The sequence below is a fragment of the Protopterus annectens genome, chromosome 1.part0, assembly GCF_019279795.1.
Source record: "Protopterus annectens isolate FY-2018-M chromosome 1.part0, PAN1.0, whole genome shotgun sequence".
NCBI classification, from domain to species: domain Eukaryota; kingdom Metazoa; phylum Chordata; order Ceratodontiformes; family Protopteridae; genus Protopterus; species Protopterus annectens.
The window spans coordinates 670,483,788-670,506,147 of NC_056725.1; the positions used below are offsets into that span (position 1 = coordinate 670,483,788).

Here is a 22,360-nt window from a genome sequence, read left to right on the forward strand (position 1 = left end):
TCTTTAAAATAAAATATTTTGTTTGTCTGTTCTGCACACATTATCTGTAATTCATCTAAATTCCGTGGATGTTATCATATGATCAACTCTAGCTACATAATATACAGATGAAAATTGGAGTTAAGAAAACACTACATTGCATAAAGAAGTAAAAACATAATAATAACACCAATCATTATCAATACCAATACATCTAAATGCAAACTTAAATAGTTTATATGAGATGCATATTCAGGATGGCTTATATTTATTTAATAGATATTTCATTTCTGCCCAGTATATTTTTCAAGGAATAGATTTTGTTTTTATAACAGTTAGATTTAGTTGTTTCTGTTGCTGTTCTGGCTTCATGTCTTAAAGTATGACAACTTTGTGTGTAAGATTAAATAGGTAGGGGTTCTAATCTCACTACAGCCCACTTGGTGTATTTGTGTACCTCACTACAAAACAACTATGAATCCCCCATTGATTTCCAAACTGCAATGGTTCTCCACATTTGTTCAGGGAGGTTGGTATAATATCAAGGTGTTTGCTTTGTAAACACAAGGTGCAGAGTTTGATTCTCTTATGGGTAATTGGCTAGGCTTAAAATGGCTCATATAGAGCAATTAGCCTAGTATTAATCTATGAATTTAAATCTATTGGTAGATTTGAAGTTTTTCATTAATACAAGACTTTGTCACAGGTATGAAGTAGCTGTCTGAGATCTTTGATTATTTAGGACATTTATCTCTGATGCAATGCTTTATAGAGTGGATTTGATTTTGTATTGTTTATTTATTTTATTTATTTATTTATTTATTTATATTTGTTGACCGGGAGTGTCCGACTGGACATAGGTCCATTTTCAGCGGAGGTCCGGGGAGAAAAGTTCCACAGTTAAAATAAACAGACAGTAGTTACATTGGATTACATAGCAATTAACAATTTACATAGCAATTACTTACAACATATTTACAGATGAAGAATATAGTACATCAGTAGACAACTAGAATCTTTATCTGTGAAGTACATAACAGACATTAACAAATGTTACAATAAGAAATTCCTGCTGTATAATAAGTACTAGGCTTATTAGCATCTGAGCTTGCTATAATCAAGGTAGTTAGTGGAGTGGAAAGGAAGGCAGTGGTTGGATGGGGTGGGTGATATTAAAGTGGGAGTTGCAAGATCATAACCAGCATGTTTTTAGGTGTGTTTTTAGTAAAGTTTTGAAGTGGGTGCATGATGGTATGGAGGTAATTGTGGGTGGGAGGGAGTTCCATAATTTGGCTATGGTGCAAGAGAATAGTGCTTCGCCAGCAGAGTTATTGGCTTTAGTGATCTGCAAGTGATTTTTGTTGCTGGATCTTAGTGGTCTGGTGGTGCGATAGGGTTGGAGTAGATTCTGGAGGGATGGGACATTTAGTGGATGGTTTACTAGTTTGTGGGCGAGTGAGAGTTGATACCATTGAAGGAGGTGAGGGAGTTCAAGCCAGCCCAGTTCAGCAAGTGAGAGACAGTGGTGACTACGGTAGGATGCCCCTGTGGCAAATTTGGTGATTTTGTTGTAGCAGGTCTCTAGCTTCTTTAGATCGAATTGCCTTAGGTTGGTATATATTGGAGAGGCATAAAGTAGGGTGGAGATAAGGTGGGAATTTGCTATTGAAATCTTTGCTGCTTTGGTGAAAAGTTGCTTATTTTTGTATAATGATCCTAGTTTTTTGTGGACTGTTTTTATGGTCATGGATATGTGAATGTCAAATTTTAGTTTATTGTCTATTTCCACTCCTAGCAATTTGGTGTGTTCAGTTGGGTATATAGTGGTGTTGTCTTTTGCTGTGATGTTAAAGTGAGAGTTGTTTTGAGTATGTTTGGTGGGTTGTAAGATGAGTAGTTTAGTTTTGTTTGGGTTGAGTATTAATTGGGCATCGGATAACCAAGTTTCAACAGAGGAAAAGGCTTCCTGTGTGACTTTTTGCAGTTTGGGTAGGGACTGGGCTGAGCAGATGATGGTTGAGTCATCTGCGCATTGTATGAGTGTGCCATGTTTGGTGGCAGAGGCTAGATTATTGGTGAAAACAGAGAAGAGTAGGGGTCCAAGGATGGATCCTTGGAGAACCCCTATGGAGACAGGTAGTTGGGGAGATATGTCATTCTGCCATACAACAGATTGTTGGCGGTCAGACAGATAACTCTGAAACCAGTTGGTGACTGAATGTGAGAAGGATAGGTTACTGAGGACAGAGATAAGTTGTTTGTATGGGACCATGTCAAATGCTTTAGATAGGTCTAGGAAAGTAGCAGAGGAGAGATAGCCATTGTTTTTATGCTGAAGGATAGGCATTAAGTATGGAATTAAATATGTCAAGAGTGGAGTATACCTAAAGGAGTTCTGTCAACCCATGCAATAGTTAGTCCAAGACGTATATCCTTCTCCAATGGGAAAGATTAGCCCCTAATCATTACAAGATGAGGTCCCTTTGTATTTTAGTGACATGTAGTTAATTATTAGCCAACGATCACTTACTGCACTGGGCATGATAGACAGGAAATTACATTTATCATGTTTGCTTTGAAGGATGAGACCAAACACTGTGTTTCAGTGGTTATTTGTATTATATAGTGGAAATGGAGTTTAGCTGTGCAATATGAAACTTGAATGCTTAGGAGAGTTTATTATATGAGGACCTTTGCAGAGGTGTTTTGTTATTCAATTAGCTTCTGGATCAAGAAGTGATTTAGAGATAGGTAGAAATGAATGATGTAATCCATATTAAAAGCTGATGTTACTCAATTTGGGGCAAAACCACATTGTTTGGTGGGAGAGGGGGGTTAACAAAGTGGCATTAAATGTCTTTTCCATATGGAGTTTATCACTCCCCTTCACTCTTCTCGTCTTGCCTCACTATATCTTTCACCAACATAAGTATTTGACTGAGATGTTGCCTACAGTCTGAATGTGTAAATAACTTGTAACTACAATATGTTAAACATTTTTATCACTTTTTCTTCCTAGATATAATTTTATAATATTGCATTAAAATTTTACTCACGGTCTTATAATCTGGGCTGAGCTTGAAAACTGTCTAGTCAGATCAGTGGTCTACATGTACCAAAAAATAATTAAGTTATTAATTAATAAACTATATCTACATTAGCTCTTCTGTCCCCAAATCAAAATTAAAAACAATACAAATATACAAAACTTAATAGAAAATATCACAAAAAGGCTGAACTAACTGAAACATAAAAGATCCTTACTAAACTTCAGAAAAAGTTGCACAAAATGGCTGCAAGCATAATGTGAAACGTGAAAGAAATTCCATACCAAAAATGCTTAAGAAAGAACTGGCCCACTCATAAAACAAGATTAAAAAATAAATGTGATCCTTAGACATAAGGATGTTTCTACAAGTAATAAAAAGGCCAAGATATATGTTAAGTTTAGTGTGGGTAAAGTGGGAATAACATCTATAATAAGAAATAATTAGAAATGATTGCCCGATCATCTGATTTAGTCACAACCAATGAGTATTGAACCCATGTTTTAGACAGAGAGAAGATCACACTTTAAGAACATTTTAATTGTATAGGGGAGAGATAATATAAGTATGGCTGCCAGAACAATAAAATTAAAGGTACACGTAACTCTGGTGGATGTAAGGCTTGTAAATCTATCAATATATATATATATATATATATATATATATATATATATATATTTGTCAAATAGCCTTACTAACCCTAATATACAAGACAGACTTAGGGGTGTGCAGAAAGATATACATGTGTGTCTAAAATATAGTATATGTGACTAGTTATGTAATATGTATAGGCTTCGTTGGGAGAACTACTAAAAATATGGGTCATAATTATGCCATAAATAGAAAAATATAATGTTTTATATAAGCTTTTATTAAACTGTAGATGCCAATAAGTTTTTTTTTTGGTTTTAGAAAAGGTTGAGCCTAAAATAAAAGGTGGAGACTTGGCATTTATTTTAGATAAAATGGCAGCTCAAATAAGGTGCTAACATAGCCTCAGGCTTAAATGAAGTTGTAATAATAAAGCCAACATAAAGAATAGCAGGTTGATATAAATAAATGTTATAAACTAGTGCTTTAAATTGGAATAACAGAACAAGTTATCTTATTGGCTAAATGTTTAATAGTTTGTTGATTACTACTAGATGTTTCAAATTATGTTTCTTATTTATATGAGTTATTTTCATAGTTATGTCTAATGAAGTCACGTTAAAGTATAAGAAGTGCAAAATCACTCACTTGTGTTGATTTTAACAATGATTACATTTCAATTGATGGGTTTTCCAGTGCTACATTTTTAAATGCTTAAGGCAATATTAAATAAGAAAGCAAAAGAAAAAAGAAAAGAAAAAAAGCACAAACCAGATTTACAATAAGCAATATTTCATATAAAAATGAAAAGCATATGTATTGGCAATACATTTGGTATGTCTACCTCCACACAAAAAAAGAAGTTATGTCTTACCATAACATTCCATCTGTGTTGTAGATCTTTGTTCATTCATTACAATTAGGACTTTGGTTCCATCTCGGAACTGATACTGCCGTTTCCAAGCTCGCACCAACCAAAAACTCTTAGCTAAGACCTACCCATAAAGACCCTCTCCTAGTTACTCCAGATTGAATTTGCCTGCCCCTATATAATAGAGGTAGCAATAATAAAAAAATAGTAGAAGGCTCTGTCTGAGCAAATACCCTAACCAGGAGTTCCTAAAGTCCACCAGGAGTCCCGGTAGGGGGAAGGAGTGCAGGAAGTAATGAATGAACAAAGATCTACAACACAGATGGAACGTTATGGTAAGACATAACTTCTTTATCTGATGTTGTAAATCTTTGCTTATTCATTACAATTAGGACCGAGTCCCCAGCTACTTGAGTCCTGGGTGGCCCTAAGGAAGGCTATTCCTGAGCAACATAGAACTAAAAGATGCTTGTCCCCTGGAGGCCAAATCCAATTTGTAATGAGAGATAAAGGTATGAGGTCTTGCCCAAGTGGCTGCTGCGCAGATATCATCCATAGAGGCTCTGGAATGAAATGCTACAGAAGTAGCCATAGATCCGGTAGAACGAGCCTTTATTCTGTAAGGTAAGGATAGCTTATTCTGTTAAAATAAATAAAGGTAATGACGTTTCTAAGCCAGGAGGATAAAGTCACTTTGGAAACAGGTTTACCCAATCTGGGTCCTGCAAAGGCCACAAACAATTGATCTGTTTTCCTGAAAGATTTAGTCCTGTCCAAATAACAACGAAGCTGCTGATGCACATCAAGGGTGTGCAAAAGGTACTCCCCTCTATTAGAATGCTGAGGGAAGAAAACCAGCAGGTCAATAGATTGGTTAAAGGAAAATGACCTTGGGCAAGAAAGAAGGGTCAGTACGAAGGGACACCCTATACGTGTGGACGATCAAGTAAGGTCTCTTGACACTCAAGGCCTACAGGTCAGAAAATCTTCTTGCTGAGGTAAGTGCTGCTAGAAGTAAGGTTTTCCATGACAAAACTTCAAATCACATGAATCAAAGGGCTCAAAAGGAGGACCTGTGAGAGATTAAAGCACCAAAAGTCAAGCCCCAGGGTTTTAAGGGAGGCCTGACCGGAGGTTTAACATGTAATACTCCTTTCAAAAATGTCTTGCATAGGTGGTGTGACATAATCGAAGAATTATCAAATCCATTATGAAAATTGGCGATAGCTGCTAAATGTACAGTGACCATCGATGCTGAGGCTCCTGCATGTAAAAGAGTCATCAGATATTGAAGGATCTTTTGAACAGACACAGAGAAGAGATCTATGTTCTGATCTTTGGCCCAAATAGAAAGCCTAGTCCATTTACCAGAATAAACTTTCCTGGTGGAAGGTTTGTGTGAAGCCAAAAGAATTTCATGAACAGGAGATGGGATGTCAGGCAGCCTGGCAGTCACTGGAAGTGGAGGAACCAATCTGTGAGTTTGAGACTGTGGAGATTCAGATGAATCAGTCCCTGAGGATGAGATAGCAGGTCTTGGGAATGATCCAGGATCCATGAGCTGTGAATCAGATGAGGCCATAGAAAAGGAAACCAGACTTGATGGGGCCATTAGGGGGCAATGAGAATCACTTTGCTTCTCAACACAATGGGTATGATTTGGTTCCTCCCTGTTTGTTGATGTACCAGACTACTGACATGTTGTCTGATTGTATTGCAATTGTTCCTAACGGGGAGGATGGAATGAAATGCCTGAAACGCTAAAAGCACCACCCTCAGTTCTAGAACATTGATATGCAGATAGGCCTCTGTTTACGACCACGTGCCTTGGACTGTTTTTCCCCTGACATAGCCCCCCACACCCCATCAGGGAGGCAACCATGGTCATTGTGGCCTTCAGTTGATGGTCTGAAAGGGTGAGACCCTTGATGAGAATCTTGTGACATCCACCAGATTAAGTCCTGTTTGCACCTTGGAAGGATAATAGGTGTTGTAATGGGTACCACTGAGTGAGAGGTAGCCACTGGAGAAATCTCATATGAAGTCTTGCTAAGGGAACAATGGTGATTGATGCTGCCATCAACTCTAGAAGCTGTAGAACAGATCGAGCTTTGGACTTGTTTTGACAGATTATCGATTGAACCTATGTGTTTTATTCTCAGAATCCTGTGATCTGTGAGGGATGCTGTGCAATTGGTGGTATTTGACAATACCCCAATGAACTCTAGTGATTGTGTTGGGGTTAGGTTTGATTTTTCCCAATTTATGAAAATGCCCAGGTTTCATTCTGTGTGTAGAGAGTATGTCAGGGCTTCTTCCAGTAGACACCTTGTGGGGGTGGTAATGAGTCGGTCATCTAGATATGGAAACACCTGGAATCCCTGGAGTCTCAAGTGAGCTGTAACTACTGCCATGCACTTGGTGAACACTCTGAGGGCTGCAGAGAGTCCAAAGGGAAGTACTCGGAATTGGTAGTGACTGGCTCCCTCTCAGAAGCGTAGGTCTCTTCTTGAGCATTTGTCCACTTTAATGTGGTATTACGCATCTTGAAGATCTATAGTGCACATCCAATTGTCTTTTTCCCAACATTGGAAGGATAGACTGAACTGTGACTATCCGCAATTTCTCTATCTTTATAAACATGTTTAAATTGCTGAGATCCAAAATTCGTCTCCAGTCCCCTATCTTTTTTGGGGCTAAAAAGAATCTTGAGTAAAAACCAGTTCCTGTTTGGTCTGGAGAGACTGTTTGGATGACTTTTTTTTTTTGGTAGCAGCTTTGGGATTTCTAAATTTACTGCTTCCCTCTGATTGGGTGGTACATTGGGTATTTTCATGAGGGACGCAGGGTATAGGTCGAAGGAGATGTGATGACCTCTGGTAATGATCCATTGTACCCAAGAATCTGTGGTTATTTGCCAGGCAGAAGGGTACAAGGAAAAATGACCCCTGACTGCTTCCAGAGGTAAGCAACCACACCGCTCTTCATGAGCGCTGGTAGGATTGACCAGAGAAGAAATCCCTGGAACCCTGGTTTTGCAGGCCTCCTCTGCCCCTGGAAAAAAACTCTGTGATTCCTTGTGCCACATTTTCCCACTCTTTTGATTTCTGGAGTAGAATCATTGAGGGGAGGGGAAATGGACACTAACAGCATCTTGCCAATGTGTCTTTGACTTTCAGACCAAACAATGAGGATGCTTTGATGCAGCATTCAAAAAGGAAGCCTTGAAGGGGTCCGCAAGGTCACAAAGGCGCATCCAGGCATGACGTCTCATGACTATGCCTGCACCTGTTGCTCTGACTGCTCCTTCAGTAGTGTGCAAGATGAGACGCATTGAGGAGTTTGGGACAGATTCAAGGGTTGCTAACTGAAAGGCTACTTTTTCACGAACCTCCTCAGACACAGCTTCTGCCAACGTTTCAGCGGGATCGTTGATGAGGTCTCTCTGGAGCCTTGTGCAATGAGCCGTATAATTTGAGTATTAATGAAGCAAATACATGCTTCCCTAGTCTGTCAACTGCTCTAGACTCCTTGTTAGGTGAGTGGACAGTCTGGCTCTGCTTTGCCAGCCCTTTCTTAGTAGCCACCACCGCCAGCATGGCATCAACTGGAAGTCCTTTCAACCAATGTGGATTGTCATCTGGGAGGGATACAATTTTTGTCCAGCCTCCGAGGAATAGCCTCTATGGTGTCTGGTGCCTTCTACACAAGCCGCATGATGAGCTGGACGAGCTCATTTGCAGGTGGAGTAACCCAGGAGGTAGGGTGGCTCGGCAAAGGTAATGGCTTGTGTCAGCTGAGGTGCAGAAAGAAGGGAAGAAGTAGTTTCCAACAGTAATGGTCTGCCTACTGGGGCAAGAGCTCTCTCCATGGCCTGAAAGACCAGCCCGCCTGAAGAGAAGTGGGAGCCCAGAACTGAGCATGACACACTTGGAACAGGGGTCACACCCTGCTCCGATGTACCAAGCACCAGACGCGGAGTCCCAAGAGGGCTGTGAAGCAAAGGAGCAAGGGAATCCGTGGAAGGCACCATGGAAAAAATTGTTGTCGACCGAGGGACCCCTGCACCAACGTCACAGCCACTACTCTGAGAAGGGTCCAATGTCCAATGCACCAAAGGCTATAAGGAGGACTCTGGCTCCAGAGTGAGATCCACTACTGAAGTAAAGGGGATTTGTTTGGATGAAGGGGCCTCGAAGCTTCAGCTGAAGTTGAAGGAGGAGAAAAAACTGGAATCTGTGGAGAGAAAGGGCTACCTTCAAAAGGAAGAGTAGTTTTAGATGGGGTAGAGATTCCACTGGCCAAAAGCAGCTACAAGGTGCACTACATCTTGTTCTAAAAGGCTCCTAGATGACCTCATAGACATCCACGATGGGATTATGGTCTGTCCAAAAAGGGACTATACTGGCTGCCAAGGAAAGGGTCTATAGATGGTGAATATTTAGTTCTACCTTGCATGAAGGAATGAACCAAGGGCAGGTGGTGCCATTAGAGTCTGAGCCGGAATAGTGGTCTGCACCAAAAAACACGGCGCCAAAGGTGTCTGCACCGACACAAACATGGTGCCGAAGGAGTGTGCACCGACACAAACATGGTGCCGAAGGAGTCTGCACTGACACAAACATGATGTTGAAGGAGTCTGCACCAACACAAACATGGTGCCAAAGGAGTCTGCACCAGCAACAGTGGTTCTGAAGGTGTCTGCACCAACAAACACGGTGCCGAAAGTGCCTGCACCGACAATCAGGGTGTCAAAGGAGTCTGCACTGACAAACACAGTGCCGAAGGAGTCTGCACCAACACAGACACGGTGGCAAAGGAGTCTGCACTGACACAAACATGGTTCTGAAGGAGTCTGCACTGACACAAAGACAGTGTTGAATGAGTCTGCACCAACACAAACACAGTGCTGAAGGAGTCTGCACCAGCAGCAGTGGTTCTGAAGGTGTCTGCACTGACAAACATGGTGCTGAAGGAGACTGCACTGACAACAGTGGTGCCGAAGGTGTCTGCACCAACCAAACACAGCGCCAAAGGAGTCTTGCACAGACAAACACAGTGCCGAAGGAATCTGCACCAACACCAGTGGTGCTAAAGGTGTCTGTACCAACAAGCATGGTGCCAAAGGAGACTGCACCAACAACAGTGGTGCCAAAGATGTCTGCACCAACAATCATGGTGCCAAAGGAGACTGCACTGACAAAATCAGTGTCGTGAGTGTCTGTACTGATAAACTCGATATCGCAGGCGTCTGCACCGACAAACTTGGTGCTAGTAATGGTATAGTCAATTAAGACGGTGCCAAAGCAGCCGCTGGCACCATCGATACTGAAATTTTTATTTTCTTATGACTTAGTTCCTTAGGGTCTCCTGAGGGAGATGATGGAAGGGACTTTGAAGAATGTTTCTTATGGGATTTAGTGGAGGGGATGAGACCTCCGAACCACAGATAGCCACAGAAAAAGATGTTTTGAGGAGGCCTTTTAATATCAGTTTATTTTTCCTCTCGTTCAGTGTTCTGGAAGAAAAAATTCTTACAAATTACACATGGTGGCTTAACAGTTAGATGAGGGAAAACCCAAACAGTAGATACCCAAATCATGAGTGTCAGAGAGGGGTAGTTTTCGTCCGCACTCCGACCACTGTTTAAATCCAGAACTAGACTTATTTTCTGACATCCTAAAAGGAAACAATACAAAACATAGAAAAAGTGTATATAATCCCCCCCCCCTTTTTTATTTAAGTACCAACCATGGAAAGGACAGAAATACCCTAAGAAGGGTAGGGAAAGAGAGGGGTTTACCAACAATGGTAAAGGGAAAGAAATTACCATAAGGGTAAGAGTTTAAATATGGTAAAAATATGCGGTAGGGTAAGAAAAGTAAAAAGGGTTAACAAAAGATCAAATTTTGAAGTAAATAATCATGAAATATCAAAAAACAATTCATATAGCTGAGAGAAATGTCTTGACATGGCTAAATAGTGATGTGGCAAACGAGATCTGGAGTAACTAGGAGAGGGGCATTGTGGGTAGGTCTTAGCTGAGACTTTTTGTCTGGTGCAAGCTTGGAAACGGCCATATCAGTTCCGAGGATGGAACCAAAGTCCTAATTGTAATGAATAAACAAAGATTTACAACATCAGATGTAATAGTTTCAGTGTGAAATGTTCAACAAAAAATAAACTAGGAATGTCCCCAAATGGGAAAAATGAGACTATCCTGAAAAGAATTATATCATCTAACATCCTGTTAAGATCATGTTCTTTTCTGTGTAGATATCTGTGGTCCTTTCCCAATCATAAAACCCAAAAATGGAGCACGATGCTGTAGGAACTAATGACTGAACCCCCAACACGACTAAAACCCATTAACTGAAAACACAGCTAAAAACAAAAGAAACAGTAAATTTAATTAAAAAGATGTTCTCCTTAACTACCGAAAATGAAGACATTGGATCAACACCTGACCACAACTGAATGCAAAGCTTAAAAACAGACTTCACATAAAACCATAACTTCAGCCATATAATAAAATCTACAAAAAGTCTGAAATATAACAAAAAAAGTAAAAATAGAAATGGTGACTACTAACAAGACAGATAATACTGAAAAAAAATCTGAAAATTGGAAGAATTACTTACAAATGAGTTGGTATCCCTAGATGAGGAGGCCTATTCAAACAATGTGATGCACCCTAATAGTCTTACACATGATAAAAGTGATGCAAAACCTCCACAGCATTCCTTCTGTTCCTTCCATTCATTCTGTGATTACCTGCTTAAACCAGTGCAGGTCTGTAGGGGAGCTGAAGTTCATGCAAACATTCAGATGGGGCAAGGGTGTAGAACTTTATCATAATACCCAACTGCAGGGCACATATACTTATTACATCTCACATAACATGTACTTCTACAGGCAGTTTAATATGAATTTCAAGTATTTTATGGCATTTCTTTAAAATGTGAGGTTCATAGGTGTGTACTAGGGTAATGGCCTTGGATCATTTACAAGCCTAGCCCATAGAAGTGCTCTGACATCGTGCTGCCTGACATTAGTTCCCAGTGCCTCTATCAGGTAGAACCACTGGAGTGATCCTGGGGTGAACTTTCTATTACTCATCCACTCATCAAGATATCTCTTATAGGTTCATAGGTTGATAGGTTTTTACTAAGCTAATGGCCCTGGGGCCTTTACAAGCATAGCCCATAGGATTACCCTGGCATCATGCCACCCGACCTTAGTTCCCAGTGCCTCTATTGAGTAAAGCCACTGGAGTGATCCCTGGGGTGAATTTTCTATTTCACATTCATTCATCGAGATTTCTCTTGAAGAGGGCCAGTGAGGTGCTCTGCTTGACATGTATGGGAAGTCTATTCCATAGCATGGGCAGTCTCTGGGTTATGAACCTGTCCCTCCAGCATGTTCTGTTGATTGTGGTAATGAGGTTGAGGTCTCTGGAGTGTGTGGTGCAGAAGGATTGGGATTTCTTTAGATGTAGCATTTCTAACAGAGCTGGGTCAGACATGGCTTTGTAAGTCAAGCAGAGATCACCTCGAAGTAGACAATATGAGACAGAGAATAGTTGGAGTGTTTTTAGTCTGTCCATATAGGACAAATTTTTAAGGCCTAGGATCCTCTTTGTGAGGTACTTTTGTGGACTCACCAGTTGTTGCAGATGTTTAGTGAGGTACATGCTAAATGGGGCATTGTACTCCTGGATGCAAAACCCTTAGTAATGAGATGTGCCACATAGAAGGACTTTCTAACTGCAGTGAAAATGTGGTGGTCAAAAGAAAGGTTGCTGTCAACCTGTGTTCCCAGATCTCTTATACTGCCTTCTGTGTTCAGTGGACTACCATCAATGTGGTAATTCATGGGAACTGGGTTTTTCCCAAAGGGGATGATGACACATTTTTTGGCATTGAGCTTAAGGCCGTGGTTCTGATACCAGTTGTTGTTCTCAGTGAGGACTTTCTGTACAATGTCAACATCACTCGGGGAGTTAATAATAGCTCCCAACTTGCAATCGTCTGTGAACTTTGTCAGCCAGACTCCCTTCTTTTTGGCCTGGACTTCAGAGAAGTACATACCAAACTGGAGATAACTCAGGACTGAACCCTGTGGGACTCCACTCATGACTGGTCGGCAGTCTGACTTGGAGTCAGCTACTTTCACACTGTGGTTTCTACCTATGAGCCAGTTTGCAACCCACCTAGTGATATAGGGGTTGATGCATAGCTTAGTGAGTTTTTCTATGATAACTGAGTGAGGAATGATATCAAAGGCCTTGGCCAGATCAAGGTAGGCTGTATTAACCACCTTGCCTTCATCCACAGCTTTGGTGACTAACTCAAAGAAGTTGACCAAGTTGAGCAGGCATGATCTGCCCTTTACAAATCCAAACTGTGTGGGATCCAGAGTTTGGAGATTCCCTACATCCTTGTTTATTAAGTCCATGATGATGTGTTCCATAGCTTTGCATATCAGACTCATCAGGCTAATGGGGCAATAGTTCCCAGAGTATGTAGTCGCTCCTCTGTTGTGGAGAGGGATGACTGTAGCAGTGCGCCATTTGGTAGGGACAAAGCCTGAGGTGAGATTGTGACTGAACAGAGCACACAGGTGAGGTGTCAATTCATTCTGTAGTTCATGTAGAACATAGCCAGGGATATTGTCAGGTCCCATAGAAGCTGTATTCTTGGCCTTGGACAGTGCTGTTTTAACCTGTGCAGCAGTAATACTGGGTGCCTGGCAATCTGCTGGTATTGTGATTGGTCCTTTGGGGAGGAGAGGGGTAAAGTTGGCACTGAATCTGTCAGCCAGTATATTGTCAATATCTGTTGGCTCAGTATAGGAGGTACCATTGTGCAGTAGCTCATTGCAAATCTGGGTATTGTCGTGGAGATTCTTTATATAACTATAGAAGGCCTTGTGGTTGTCTTTACTATCTGCTGCAATTCTGTTTTCAGAGCTAGCTTTAGAGGATTTGATGAGGGATCTCAACTTTTTGTTGAGGCTGATAAGGGAGTTATTCCAGTCTTGGGACTTCACCTTATTCCACATCAGTTTCCTCCTTCTGTTGTAGAGTTTGTTTATGGCAGGGGACCACCAGATCGGCTTCCTTTTTTTGGAGGAGAGCATCTTGGTTCTGTTGGGTATGGCAAGATCCATGCATTTGTGTACATGTTCGTACAGTGCATTGGTGTATGACTTGGCAGTCATGCAACTGATCTCCATTTGCATGGGTGCCGTGAAGTTAGCCACCTTTGTTTTTAGGAGCCCAAAGTTAGCTTTGGAGAAGTTTTTCATGGTGGTTACCTTTGCGGGGGGTGGGGGTGGGAGGTATGTGGATTTCCAAGGTGATTAGTTTGTGGTTGGATCTAACCAGGGAGGAGTTGACTACTGGTGTAGATCAATGGACACCCATGTTAGTAATGATCAGGTCCAGCAAGGTGCTCTGCTTGATATGTATGGGAAGTCTATTCCAGAGCATGGGCAGTCTCTGGGTGAGAAACTTGTCCCTCCAGCATGTTCTGTTGATTGTGGTAATGAGGCTGATGCCTAGTTTTGAGAGTTTATCAATAATTCCCAAAGTGAGGAATGTTATCAAAGGCCTTGGCCAAATCGAGGTAGGCTGTATGCACTGCCTTACCTTCATCCACAGCCCTGATGACTGATTCAAAGAAGTCAACCAGGTTGAGCAGGCATGATCTCCCTTTCACAAAGCCAAACTGCATGGGGTCCAGAGTTTGGAGATTTCCTATATCTTTGTTAATCAGGTCCATGATGATGTGCTCCACAGCTTTACATATCAGTCTCGTCAGGCTAATGGGGCGATAATTCTCAGGGTCTGTAGTCACTCCCCCTTTATGGAGAGGGATGACTGTAGCAGTGAGCCATTCAGTAGGGACAAAGCCAGAGGTTAGGCTGTGACTGGAGAGGGCACACAGATGTAGTGCCAGTTCGCTTTGTAGTTCATGTTGAACACAGCCAGAATTATTATTGGGTCCCTTGTAAGCTGTATTCTTGGTCTTGGACAATGCAGCTTTAACCTGTGCTGCAGTAATGCTGGGTGCCTGGCATTCTTCTGGTATTGTGGCTGGTCCTCTGGGGGGGGGGGGGGGGTAAAGCTGGCACTGAATCTGTCAGCCAGTATGTTAGCAATATCTGTTGGGTCAGTATATGAGGTACCATTGTACAGTATCTCAGAACAAATCTGGGTATTGCCCTGGAGGTTCTTGATATAGCTATAGAAGGCTTTGTGATTGTTTTTAGTGTCTGCCACAATTCTGCCTTCATAGCTAGCTTTAGAGGAACTGGCGGAACTGGAATACTATATGAAAACCCACATAACAGAGGTGGGACGTGCAGACACCATACAAAGGCAGTGCAGCCAAGGTTAAACCTGGAGAACTAAATGCTGTGAGGCAGGAATGTTACTTGCTGTGTCACTATAATGGCCAATCAGAGTACTACATAAATGAAAAATATATGAAAATTTGAACATTTAAAGAAAAAGAAAAAAAAAAACAAATACATGGAATACATAAATGGTAAGCCAACTTGTTACGTGACTCATGGGACTGGATTCCAAAATGAGTGATTCAGTAATCAGGAGCTATTTACTGAGATGTAATCACTGCCCTGACCCATCATTCTAATCACACACCTAAATATAAAAGAGGAGGCATAGACCCACAACACTGGAGATCACAATGCTGCACACTTTACCCTCTTTCCAAGAACAGATATGTGATTCTGAAATGTACCACATAAATTAATCACATAATCTGTTTGAAGCAAAGTATAAAAACTTTGAAGGAGATGTGTTACTAAAAGTGGGCATGATATTCTGATGATGTCCCTTGCAGAAGGAAAGGACCCGCACTGATGCACATTGCACATCCCACCCTCAGGGATGTTACTGGGAACATGCAACAGTTGGGAAAAAATAGCAAAACTCTCCCCAGTATCAGTCTGATGCTGCACCAGAGCCGTCAATATCCTCATGAGCCCAAGGAAGACTAAGGTAGGGCCAATAGATCCAGTACATGAGGAGAAGAGCTGGGGGCAGCTAATGGTCAGCTTGGAGCAGCCAAAAAATAATTCATGAAATAGAAAGAAAGAAATTGTATTGAAATGCAGTGTGTGGTTTTACAATTTATCACAGATTTACTACAGATAAGAAAAGAAGCACTAACAAATGTCTATTAACTCAACGTGTGTGCGTGTGTGTGTGTGTGTGTGTGTGTGTGTGTGTGTGTGTGTGTGTGTGTGTGTGTGTGTATGGGTATATTTCTGTATAAATACATATATATATATATATATATATATATATATATATATATATATTTATAGATATATATATATATATATATATATATATATATATATATATATATCGATGGCACAGTGGTGTAGCAGTTAGCACTGTGCTCACAGCAAGTGGTTCTCTGGTTCAATTCTCAGCCGGGGTGTCTTTTGAGTGGAGTCTGCATGTCCTCGTTGCATTCATATGGGTTTCCTTTGGGTGTTCCAGTTTCCTCCCCTCTTCCAAAGACATGCAATAGGTGGATTGGACACCCTATAATGGCCCTAGGTGTGTGCATGTCCATGCTAGTGTGTGGTGCACCCTCTGAGGAGGGTTGGGCAATGGGCTAGCAACTTGATCCGGTAAAACCCATACCTGCTATGGGAACAATGAGTGCTGAAAGGTGCTCATTGCCCAATGTGCTGAATGAGGATTTATAGCTAGATATACATATAGGCTTGTTCACCAGTATGTGTGTGGGTATATCTGTATGTATATGTATATGTATATATATATATATATATATATATATATATATATATATATATATGTGTGTGTGTGTGTGTGTGTGTGTATGTATGTATTTATACATTTTTTTCTATGTAACTCATTTGAACTACTCTGCTTTCTGCTTATATTTTTGTATTTTTATTTCTGAAATATTTGTGTATATATATATATATATATATATATATATATATATATGTATAAACCAACAACCATGAAGGATAAATACAAATATATCTAAATATATATAAATAATCAAACAAAGAAACATAGGATAAATGCATTGTTTAGTTTATGACACCAGTATCTTTTCCATGGCCACAGATTCATGAACTCTAAATAGCAATAGTTGTAGCAGCAATAATAATAATAATAATAATAATAATAATAATAAAATTACATTACATACCAAGAACAATCATGTTCTTTTCTAACTAGTTCATAAACTCATTTTTTGGACCCAGAATCTCCCCTGAGCTCAGTTTATAAAACATTACAAAGCATAATATTCAGGATAGTGCTACAGTTAAGCAAAGCATTAAAAATATATGGACTATGTATGTGAGTGAATGATTCAACGAACAGTTAGGTAAATTGAAAACAAACTATGTAAAATCAGCATACAGGCAATAACATCTGCCACCTCACTAAAAAAATCATCTGAGCAGTCTCTGTAAAGTGATAAGTTCACAGTAAGAAAACAAATATCAGTTGAAAAGGTAAATAAACAACAAGCTACTAACCCAGACAATGTATTACTCAATACTTTAGAGCCTCAGCTCAACAGCCTTCAAGAAGTAACAAATCACACTAAAACATCCCCATATATAACAAACTAATTAAACAATAAAACAAACAATTAAATCAAATACTTCCAAATAATCTCACAATTTAAGCCATTAGGTATCAAAGTATCATATTTAAGTATAAAAATATCTTCTTTTAAAAAGAAGCCTGTCTTTTAATATAAAATTGTCTCCTAACTTAGCATATTTTTTTTCAAGAACAGTCCCTTGCAATAATGTAAAATCACTACTATGATGTTCTTTAAAATGAGCAGCAATAATACTTTCTATTCTTTGTTTCTTAATATCTCTAACATGTTCCTGCAACCTGATCATAAACATTCTCTTTCTCCAATATAGAACGGGTTGCAGGGACATCTCAGGGCATAAATAATTCCCTCAGTAGTATAAGAAAATGTATTAGATATGTCAAATCTAATATTATTAGATTATTAAAGGCATAGTTTGTCTTTATTCTTATGGCTCTAAGGGGGGCTTGGTTGTTTAGTATATTCAGTAAGGTATCATTGAAGAATGATACTGTAGTGTCTAACAGGAGTGATAAGGGGGTGCTCCAATCACACTGTTGTAAGGATGATATGAAGGTTTGGGGAAAGAAGTGTTTTTGTTACATATGTGCCTAAATATAAATGATCTTCCTGTCAAATTTTTGTCAAGAAAATTTCTTCACTTGTAATCCAGAATGAGTCACACAAAAACAAGCTGTCAGGACTCATCTTTGAGAAAGGAACTTCAGTCTTTTCTTACCAACATACAAAAATTTTCCTTGAAGATGGCCAAAATGGATAACAAATTAGAGAATTTTGAAGAAAAACGTTCAAAACAAATGGATCAAATACAGGAGTCGTTAAACCAGTGGAGAATACAACTTTTGGGGTTGAATTCTTACTGAAACAAAATACTCTATTCCTGAACAAAATGGATGACCTAAAAATAGATCTCAGATGAACAACATCCATATTTTTGGTTTACCTGAAAAGATTGAAGGAGAGAGATTATGACAAGCTTTTTAACATCTTGGCTCCCTAAAACTCTTGACTTACCTGAAGCTATGTCATATGGCACTGAAACAGCACATGTACTTGGTTGTTTCCTCTTCTAAAAATAATCCATCTCCAAGATCTACTATTGTGATATTTTTTCATCACAGGAAAAAGAATTAATCCTTAAAACAGCCTGGACAAAATCTCCTACCAAGTCAGAGGATAAAATAATAAGATTTGACAATGACTGTTCTTCTACTGTAATGTCCAAGAGGAAGTGTTTTTTCCCTTTAATAAAGGAACTTAAGAAAAGTCAGATCAAAGTCCATTTACTATTTCCTGCCAGACTTAAAATATTTCTTCCTGATGAAACCAGAACCTTCAAAGAGATAAGCAGTGCTATGGCATTCTTGAAATCAAAAATGATAACAGCTCAAATAGACGCTATGGATTAGAACAGCAGCACCTTGAAAAGACAAGCTGAAATAAATAGTTGGAAAAGTAATGAAAGAAAAAAAAGCTAAAACAAAAGTGAATCTTCATTTAAAATAAACTCCAACATTAGTTAATTTCAAATATAGCTGTAATTGCCCCAGTAATAATCTGATATCTTTTCCTTTTGGCATACTTAAAATCAAAAAGGAAGCTTTGATGCATTTTTCTCCAAGGCAAATACTTTTCATTCTATTTTTATTCTTTCTCTAGTTTGATATTTAAAATTAGCAACTGACATAGCTCTATATAAACTTAACACACATAATTAAATTGGATTGGGAGATAAATGTTTAATAATTCTTTTAATATTATAATATCATTAATATTTGTCTTGCGTTGCTGTTGTTTCTGTATACAGGTTTCCTATACTTACTTCTTATAGTTTTTATTTTAATTCATTTAGATATTGATTTATATTAATATTAGCCTTTTACGTTGATTTATTAACTTTAGTTTAATATATAAAATTGTAAATTTTCAAAATGTTATTTTATTAATGTTGTAGCTTAGTTGCAGTGTTACATACTTATTACCAGTTTAAAAGATGTGGACTTGTCTTATGATGTCTTTTTGTTATATTTATCTCTCCAGTTTCCTTGAATGATGATTGTGTTATGGATGCCTGTGATTGAATTATTTTCTTCTGAATCACTTGTGATCTGTGTTGGTGGTTTGGGGGTAGGGGTCACCTATGGAGTTTCTTGTTGGATGCATTTTTCAAGTGACTTTTTTTTTCTTTTCTCTCTTTCCTCAATTTGTTGATTGTGTGTGGTTTGGTTAGTATTGTTGTGATTGTTTTGTTGGGTTGTGGATTGTTGGGTGTGGCTGTAGTGTGCTGTTTTGTTTATAGGTTATGTGAGGAAGAGATGGCCTTATTAATTTCTTGTGAGCCAATGAAAACACTGGTTTGCCTCGTCTGTGACTCATGCTCAATGACATTAACCGATTTTGAGTATGGTAAGCTCGAGCACTTACTTTTAAAAAAAAACGGTAAAGCTTCTTGTCTTCCTTTTCATAGCTCGGCTTTCCCACTTTGGTCATGAGCTTTCTTGTGTGGCAAGTTTGCCTTTGGGTTTCATTTCTGTGTTTTGCTTTTACTGTTGATGGGTGCAGTGTTTGTGTCTGATGTCATAGGTTAGATTACAGAAAATGGAATCTCTGGTTTAGCATAATGTATAGTATCTTGTTGAAGCACAATAACATGAAAAGCATTGTACAGAAATTTGTAAAGGTAGGCTGCACCTATGCTTTTGAAGGGAGATGTATATTTTATCCAGTTAAGTACATATCAGTTTTTCAGTTAAATTCCGAGTACGCACGCTGTTTCATCTATGGATGCCTCCTGTGCTGGAGACACTTTTTTTGTTGTCTTGTAACTGGTTTCATGGATGTTTGTTTTGGGAAATGCTGTTGAAGGCCCTTTATATTTAGTTGGAAAAGGGTTCAGTGACTTGTAAAGATGATTGTTTTTGGGGTGCCTCCAAAATGGGCTCATGGAGTTTGTCATTGTAGAGTCAATTCAGGAACAGATTGGCTTTTGTATCACTCTGAAATATTTGGTTTGTTGTTTTGGAGGGGCTGCTTGCTTTGCATTGCTCATGTGAACTGATCAGTTAAGGCAGTGCAGTGTGGCTGGCGGTTTGCTTTTCTCAGGCATAACTAATAGGTGTTGAGATCTGTGTTTTGTGTTGTATTGCATATATGTTATTTGGATACCAATTAAATAACAGATTGATATTGCTTGTAATAACACTTTGAAAATGGAATTTAAGTCTGCTTCTTTACTATTTAAATCGGCACAGCGATTAGCAATTCTGATATTTCTTAAGACTTTCTACACTAGTTCACATGATAATGCTGGCACATTTGAGTAATAGTCTGTGAGGTCATCCAGCTCTTCATATGATTGTAATAATGGAAATTACTTGGCATAAGTAGGAAGGAAGACAGTAAGACTAAGCCATTTTCCAACATAGTTGAATGGTGCTTTGCCTACTCTAGTGCCTTAGGACTTTTCAAGGAGATGTTCACTTATTTTTCACAAACTAAATAAATACCCCTGCTTTATCCATAAGGCATAAAATGCTGGTATATGTCCAATTAAGTAAACATATACTGTCCTTTGTGACCCCAGTTACAATTGAATAAGTTGTGTTAATAGGAATCTCAAAGCAGTTTTCAGGTTCTTTGTGATTTGTGGTCTACTGGAATTTTTACCCAGTTTAGTGTTTGACTGATGTCATTATGTACTCTGACCCCTTCCACCCTGGAAGTGTAGTTGTGATTGACTTACAAATATTATAATCTTTGAAGTAAAGAGATTCCATTTTCTAAGTACATTATAAAAGCTATACCTCACAATAAATAACGTTTAGTATTTCACAGTGACCTGTAACTTTTGCTTTACATGATTGTTGTCAGGCAGTTCACTTGGTTGTGCATTAGATTTAATTCTCAGTCTAATTTTCTCATACTGGAAAAAGAAAATCTGAGGTCAGGATTTGGTGACAGTTTAGCTTATGGGTGCAAAAAAATATATGTATTTTAAATGTGTATAGCTTAGTATCATTTGAAGATGCATACAAAGTTCATATTTAAAAGTGATGTCATGTATGTGACTTCAGAAGAGCATTTACTATTTTTTTAATGGGATACTATACTTACCCATCTTAGTTACATGAATGAAATTGTTTGCCAAATTGTCATGGTAAAAACTATCTTTATAAGTTAAATAAGTCTATATACATATATGTTGCATGGATCCCTTTCCAGAGAGACATACTGTGACCATGCCAGAACTAGGGTTGCTCACTATAGCTGGTAGAGTTTTTGTTTCCGCTAATATCAAAAAATTAAATAATGGTTGTAAAAGAAGCAGATTAAATGAGTTTCTGAAATTATTTACATCCCAGATTATATTTTTTACAAGAAACTCGTTTGAAACAAGAAGATATAAGTAGACTTAATAATAATAGATGCTACAATGTATTAAACAGCTCTCAGTATAATCAAAAAAAAGTGGGCTAGATACTCTATGGAGAAAATCTTTACCTATGCCCAATATATTAAACATGTATAGTGATGACAAGGGCATGTTTTGTTCAGTAACAATGGAAATTAAAAGTAAAGTATATACTCTTATTAATGTGCACAGGATAGCTGGTATAGGTGTTCAAACAGCTAAATATCAATTAGAACAAATGATACAACTCTCAAAAGGTAGTATCATTTTGCCTGCAGATTTTAATTGTATATTAAAAGAAGATTTTAATACTACTAGGAAATGAAGATTATCAACTTCAGAAAAGGCATTAATAAATTTCATAGAACTATTTCAGTTGAAGGATATTAATGAATTTTCTGACCCCAAAAATCACTTTTTATATTCACTTTTTACATAGACATGCAACTCAGTCAATAATAAACCGAGTATATGTTTCTAATTATTTAAGTAGTAAATTAGGCAAGGTAATAGTTTTATGCCCACTTTTTGATCATAATGCTATAACATTATGATCAAACTCTAATAATAACATTCTCATTAAAAGGATACTAGCTTATATAACTATTTTAAAAGAATTTAAATATTTTTTAATAAAGAGATTCAAACCTTTATTAAAATTAACTATACATAGTATATATTTGAGATTTATGTATGGGATGCCTTAAAAGCATATGTAAATGGTAAAATCATGAACTGGCATGCTCTCAAGAACAAGTGATGGGATAAGAATTTGATAGATTTGCAAGAAAGAATAGATAAGTTAAAA

At 38.5% G+C, this 22,360-nt stretch overlaps 1 protein-coding gene across 3 annotated transcripts in view; it reads right to left on the minus strand.

Moving 5' to 3' along the window:
- The window catches only part of PLEKHG2 (pleckstrin homology and RhoGEF domain containing G2), a 1,701,404-nt gene that overhangs the window by 314,232 nt on the left and 1,364,812 nt on the right, over nt 1–22,360 (minus strand). The gene's annotated exons all lie outside the window — the stretch shown is intronic.